We start from the raw sequence: 6375 nt of genomic DNA, 5'->3' as shown, positions 1-6375 counted from the left end.
TTTAAAAATAAATAAATGATTTCATGTATTATTTCACTTCATTTCATTCCATTCATAATTTCAGTTTTACTTTATAATGCCAAAAATAAATCAACTCAAATTAAAATAAAATATATATATAAAATAAATATTAAAAGCTCAAGTCAAATGGCTTGGTTCCCCCTTTAGGATTTTATACCTGTGTTATTGTCTGGCAGGCAAAAATCTTTCATTTACTTAAAAAAGTAATAGAGCAATTTCATTTATGCTCATAGTAAAAATATATGGGCTGAGTTACCTGCAGAAGTTTAAAAGAAGTGTTACTAGTACTAATAATGTGATGCTTACCTAACAAACCTAGTTTGAGCATTCAGGCTATTACTGATAAAATGCTTCAGAAACTTAAACTGCAATGTTTCTCGTTATTGTTACATGCTGTCCAGGACATTTAACAAAGTTCGTCAGGGCACAATGAAGCACTCTATACGGCCGCATCTATCTGTGCCAGTTTCTCTATCCTTGAGGATGAATGAATTTTCCGGGGCAAAGTCTTTATTCTCCTCACATTGTGTTGCCCTTCACAGTGTATGTCCTTCTGCTCTCTTTTTTTTTTTTTTACTCAGCTTTGATCTATCTAAAAGCAACGCATCAAGTTCTTCAAAGCCTGACCAAACTGATACAAATAGTAAGTAAATCCATATAATTCTTTGTCCTCGCTCTAATACATTGCTCAATCTGAAAAGCACTAGATTGTGTCATTCAAATTCAAGGTCCAGTGCCCCTTTTAAGACTCTCTAATATACTCTTCATACTTTTCTGTCATGTCATTGTTAGGAAAATTCACAGTCACATGGTGAGAGTGATGACCAAAAACACACTACAGTGAATCATAAGCGCTGTAGGACAACAGTGACTCCAACCTGTTCTTTGCGTCAAATGTGATTCAACACATATTACACGTTCTAGTCTTTTTTATTTCATAGAGCAGTTGCCCAGAACATTCCAGACTTTCCCGAAAGTCCCATTCACTTTTTGGAATGGACAAGGACTATAAACTTCAGACGTGCCTATAAACCATAAACTACAGATGTGAATTGATTAGAAAAAAATCACATTATTGTGGCTGTGTGTGTGTGTGTGTGTGTGTGTGTGTGTGTGTGTGTGTGTGTGTATACATATATATATATATATATATATATATATATATATATAAACAGAGGCTTGGGAATAAATAATGTATTTGCAATTGGATTTATTGGGTTTATTAAATTATTTATATCATTATTAATAAGTAATTAATAAGTAGCATTGGATTTACAGCCTTACTATAAATACAAAGGACTTCTCAAGAATTTCACCAGAAAACCTCTCTGACAAGTAGATATTTAAGAGAATGTTCTGGAACAAAATGATCTGGCAAATATGAGCAGCGCTGCAGTTGATTCCTTCCAAATTCCTTCTCTGCGACTTTTACACAGACTTTTAAAACTAATCTGATCCACTTAAAAGCATTGCCAGCATTTGTCTAAATATCACATTCACTCCCATCATGTTGACAGAGGGTGGAGACTTTACTTTTTAACCACAGCTGAAAAGCCATGTCTTAGAGATACTATAATCTCACTATCAGCAGAAAAAAACTGCAGGGAAGCTGGTATATTTTGAGTTCACTCTGCCAAACAAGTGCTATCTTTGCCACAAGGATCTCCAGCCCACTCGGATGAGAGTCAGGTATTTGAGTTATGCAGGGCAAGGGGAAAATAACACTCCTGCAGACTTGGTGTAATGAACCAATATGAAAAACGTCAAAGTAAAGCCACAGGTCAGAGGAAAGTGGAGACCATTAAATGGGAGGCTGTGAGACCGGCAGAGGAGGAGGGCACAGTCTAAAAGGTCACAGTCACCCTGTATTGCAGCTCTTGTCAGTCTCTCTTAAAGACCTGTGCGCCACCCACCAGAAGACTCTAATAGGATTCGCGCTAAGAGCACAAAATGACAGAGACGCCTTAAAGCAATAGTTTACCCAATAATGAATATTCTATCATAATTTACTCAACCTCATGTTGTTCCAAACCCGCATACAAGGACAGATTTTTAATCATTTGTTGAGCGCTCTTCTCACAGCCAGTGTCATAAATGGAGCTTTTAAAGATTTTGCATCCTTTTTGAAAGGGATGTAAATGCAATAGTTTACCAAAAAATGAACATTTGAAGATTTTCTTACGAGTTTGTTTCTTCATCTGAACAGATTTGGAAGAAATTACCATTACATCACTTACTAATGGATCCTCTGTAGTAAATGGGTGCCGTCAGAATCAGAGTCCAAAGAGCTGATAACAACATCATAATAATTCACAAGTAATTCATACAGCTGTTGTCCTCTCACATCAAAATCCACAAACATATTTGTTTAGAACTGTTTTAGATTGTTTTCGTTTGTAAACAGTGCTTGCACTGTGCACATTTCTCTCCTGATTCAGTGATGATGAGTCTTTCACTGTATAAAGCAAACTTGCTGTATAGCTATAGGACTCGCATTTGACCCAGTAGCGACAACGTTTATTACAAACACACATGTAATTAACTTTACAAGACGTTAACTGATGGTCGGGCGTCATGTGGATTACTTGTGGATTGTGATTGTGCTTTTATCAGCTGTTTGAACCATCATTCTGACGGCACCCATTCACTGCAAAGGATTCATTGGTGAGCAAGTGATGTAATGCTAAAAATCTACATCTTACATGGCCTGAGGGTGAGTACATTTAGCAAATTGACAAATATATATTCTAAATGATTAAACTCAAATGAATGATTTATTCACGAATCAGACATTCCATCTATCATGATCTTGCAAAGAAAAGCTCAATATATAGGCTAACGTGAAAATCACAAATATTAGTGTGGTCCTCACACAAATAAGCTATCAGCTTATTTATGATGCTTTTGTGACAGGATATTTCTAGAAAATTGCCTTTTTGTTCAGTTGAATTTAAAAAAAAAATTATAGGGATTTGTTAAAACATGACGAAAGAATTTATTTTTGGGTGAACTACTCCTTTAAAGTTTTAAACAAGGGAAGACGGGGAGGGGAGGTTAAAAGGAAAGAGATGGAGAGAGAAAAAGGGAGGGGGGGAATCAATAACGAACAGCTCTGCAACACGAAAATAATCAGAATGGCAGGGCGATGTATTACTCAGGATTAATATAGGCATTGGTGAGGTCGATTTAATTTACTGGGAAAAGAAAGAAAATAAATAAAACATGGAAAACAAATAGAGTCCTCATTCAAATTCATTAGAGGTTTTTGCGAGGTGTCGAACGGAATTTTCCCGTTTAAGTATAAGTCCATGACAAGTTCATGTGCTCATTCTGGACACTAACTTTGAGTGACGGCCCAAATTGGGTCCATAATTGCTGTATTTATTTTAATATTCATTTGTTAAACAATATGGTTATAAAAAAGGTGTTTTTTCTTTCACTGCATTATGTGAATGGCAAAAGGGTGATTTGTGAGCGTGCAGTGTTACAACCAAAAAGGTTAGTAGCTTATGTTTTGATATTATAACTTTTAGTTCCTGTAATTATATTTGGTTGTTAGTGAGGCGTTCCGAGTGCTGATATCTCTCGCGCCTCTTGTCTGTTTGGTTTTTCAGTGACTGTTTCTGCATGTTGCATTGTTGCACCACTAGGTGGCAGTGACTTTCTTTTTAAACGATTCAATGCATCATTCAACCGATTCGTTTAAACACACTGATTCATTCAGAAACGTAACATGAGTGAATCATTGAATCGTTTAGTACTAAACTGATTTGCTCAAAAACACATTCAGGAAAGTGACTGCAGCACTATGGATAATTCATCTATAGCTTTGTTTGGAACTTTTGAGGCATTTAGGCAATAATTAACGTTATAAATATGACAAAGTGTTGTTATATTTTGCTTTTTAAAAATGTACTGTATACTTTGTGTTATTTTATCCTGGTATTAAATTACAAAAACTAGTAAACACTACTGCAGGGATGTTTCTAATACAGCTGCTAAGAGATCCTCTCTTCTGACAACAGTAATCTTGTTCCAATTTTTAATATATATATTTTTTCCATTTGTAGAACAATAACACACAAAGTTAAACAGCAACCCAGGCTCGAAAAAAACTTGCCTGTGGCAACATTTCCGCAAAATGATATTATGGTGCTTCTTGCACGTTTTGCAACAATTTTTAATTTAAAATGTCCAGTGAGTAGCACTAAAAGCATATTCAGATTAATGTGACAATGTTTTGTTGTGCTGGTTTTGTACATATCACAGCAGTCTCAGCTCTTTTATAGTGACTTGTGTTTCACTGGACTTAAGTGTTTGCCATCAAAAGCACAGCTTTACCAGGTGAACTACCAAGCACATTTACTAAGAAAAGCCAGATATATGGAGCTGATTACGTGATGTAAATATCAAAATGTATTAGTATACATTACAAAAAAAGTTGTCAGTGTTTTACTCACACTAGTGTTCATATCAACTGCACAGTATGTTTTTGCAAAAATGTAGGTAGAGGCAATAGATGTAGGTTTCTCAATATTGACTTTTTGTTCAATGAGCTGTTGTATAAAAGCAATATCAACACTAATCACATACTTTCAGGGGCTCCTGCACCAGCCGAACAACTGCCATGAAGATGAATGGGAACACTAACAGGTAGCTCTTTCCAGGTATTAGTCTTACATGAAACTGACTCGACATGAAATAACTTTGGTAATAATGTTTTGTTTTGAAAACATTCACATTTCAGTTATTCTGAACATTTACAAGTGAAAATAAAACCCAGAAAGACCACACACATGTGACACTGGCCTTTTTTTTCTACAGATGGCTGAGATTAATAGCCAGGCACAGTGGCCCAGTACCTGAACATTTGGAGTTGAAACTCACACCCTGCCACCCCCTGACCGCATTACTCACCCACAGCCAAGCAAATAAATCAGAATAATGATAATATTCAAATTTCAAATCAGCCAGAGGAAACGCTCCATGAAAGCACCAGCAATGACGTGTGCATTTGGCTGTGTTGTCAGCAGTGGGCGATTTTCACTACAGTGTTTAAATAGGTGCGGTCCCACTCCTCCTCACAGACCTCAGCGCCTGGATTACTTCATAATCCACACCATATTATGGGGCTGGCCCTAATTGAAAGATAAATGAGTTTATTTGGGTTAAATCCATCACCGTGACACGAACCCAGAGGAGAGTAAGGGGGAGGAGAGATGAGAGCGCAGAGGAAAGCTGAAGACATTTGACTCGCGCCGTTGTATCAGCCAGCTGGATCAGAAGTAACGTCAGAGGCGAATTTATATGCAGGATAGCAGGTGATTAAGGATGTGAGAACAGGAAGCCATTATATCCAAGGCTTATTTTCATGCAAAAACTTTGAAGATCACTTTTGCCTGAACATCATGGCCAACATGTTGCTTATTTTTTTGCAGGGTGTGCAACAGCCAAAGAGGGTTAGTGGTGTCTGAGCGCAGACGTAATGGCTGGATGTGCCACAGTCAGACACGGTTCACATTTTCCACTTTGTACGCTGTCTCTTATTAACAAGTGAAATGTGTAGAGCTGGCCTTACCACCAGCATGTGTGTAAGTCTGTGACCAATCAAAACTCCTTCATGGAAATATGGGAATGTGAAAAGGAACAAAACTCTGGGTTTAAGAGCCACAGGCCGACAGGCAGATAAAGCAACGCTGAAATCAGTCCCTAAATATAACTGCTGAACTTGTGAACTACAGAGTCCAGTACAAAGCTTGAACTTTTGCGGTGAAAGGAGAACAGAAGTGGCATTGCTTTCTCACGCTTTTAAACACACAGATGGAGTTTTTCAAAGTAGGCCACGTGACTCGTCCTACATCATAAATTCGCATGCACAGCATCTGGCTCTACTCCTGCCAAATGCTGAAACCACAGGTGCATTTTTCAGAGAAGAGTGAAATATTTCCACATCTAATAGTCCACATTTTTGGACACAAGCATAGACCTGATTTTAATACACATGCAGCAATAAAATCAAAATACAATCCATGAAGTTGAATACATTATGCACAAAATACTTTCATAATTTAGATGCATTTAAAGTTATTTGCACACTTTTTTTGTGATTTATTAACATTCCATTGTTGTGTCTTCAGCCCCCAGTGGATTACAAGGTCTTCAGGAAGTAGAAGGACTGTAAATTTCCGAAAAAGGCTGCCTCTATATTGGCTAGGACATCTTTGCTGATTTAAAAGGCAAGAACTAACTTTTCATTATTATTGTTTCAAAATGGATATTTACCTACCATGCTACCATATATACAGTGTGTGTGTGTGTGTGTGTGTGTGTGTGTGTATATATATATATATATAT

The sequence above is a fragment of the Onychostoma macrolepis genome, chromosome 16 (genome assembly GCF_012432095.1).
Source record: "Onychostoma macrolepis isolate SWU-2019 chromosome 16, ASM1243209v1, whole genome shotgun sequence".
Lineage (NCBI taxonomy): Eukaryota > Metazoa > Chordata > Actinopteri > Cypriniformes > Cyprinidae > Onychostoma > Onychostoma macrolepis.
The sequence above is the reverse complement of the archived record's forward strand: the minus strand, read 5'-3'. Positions refer to the sequence as shown.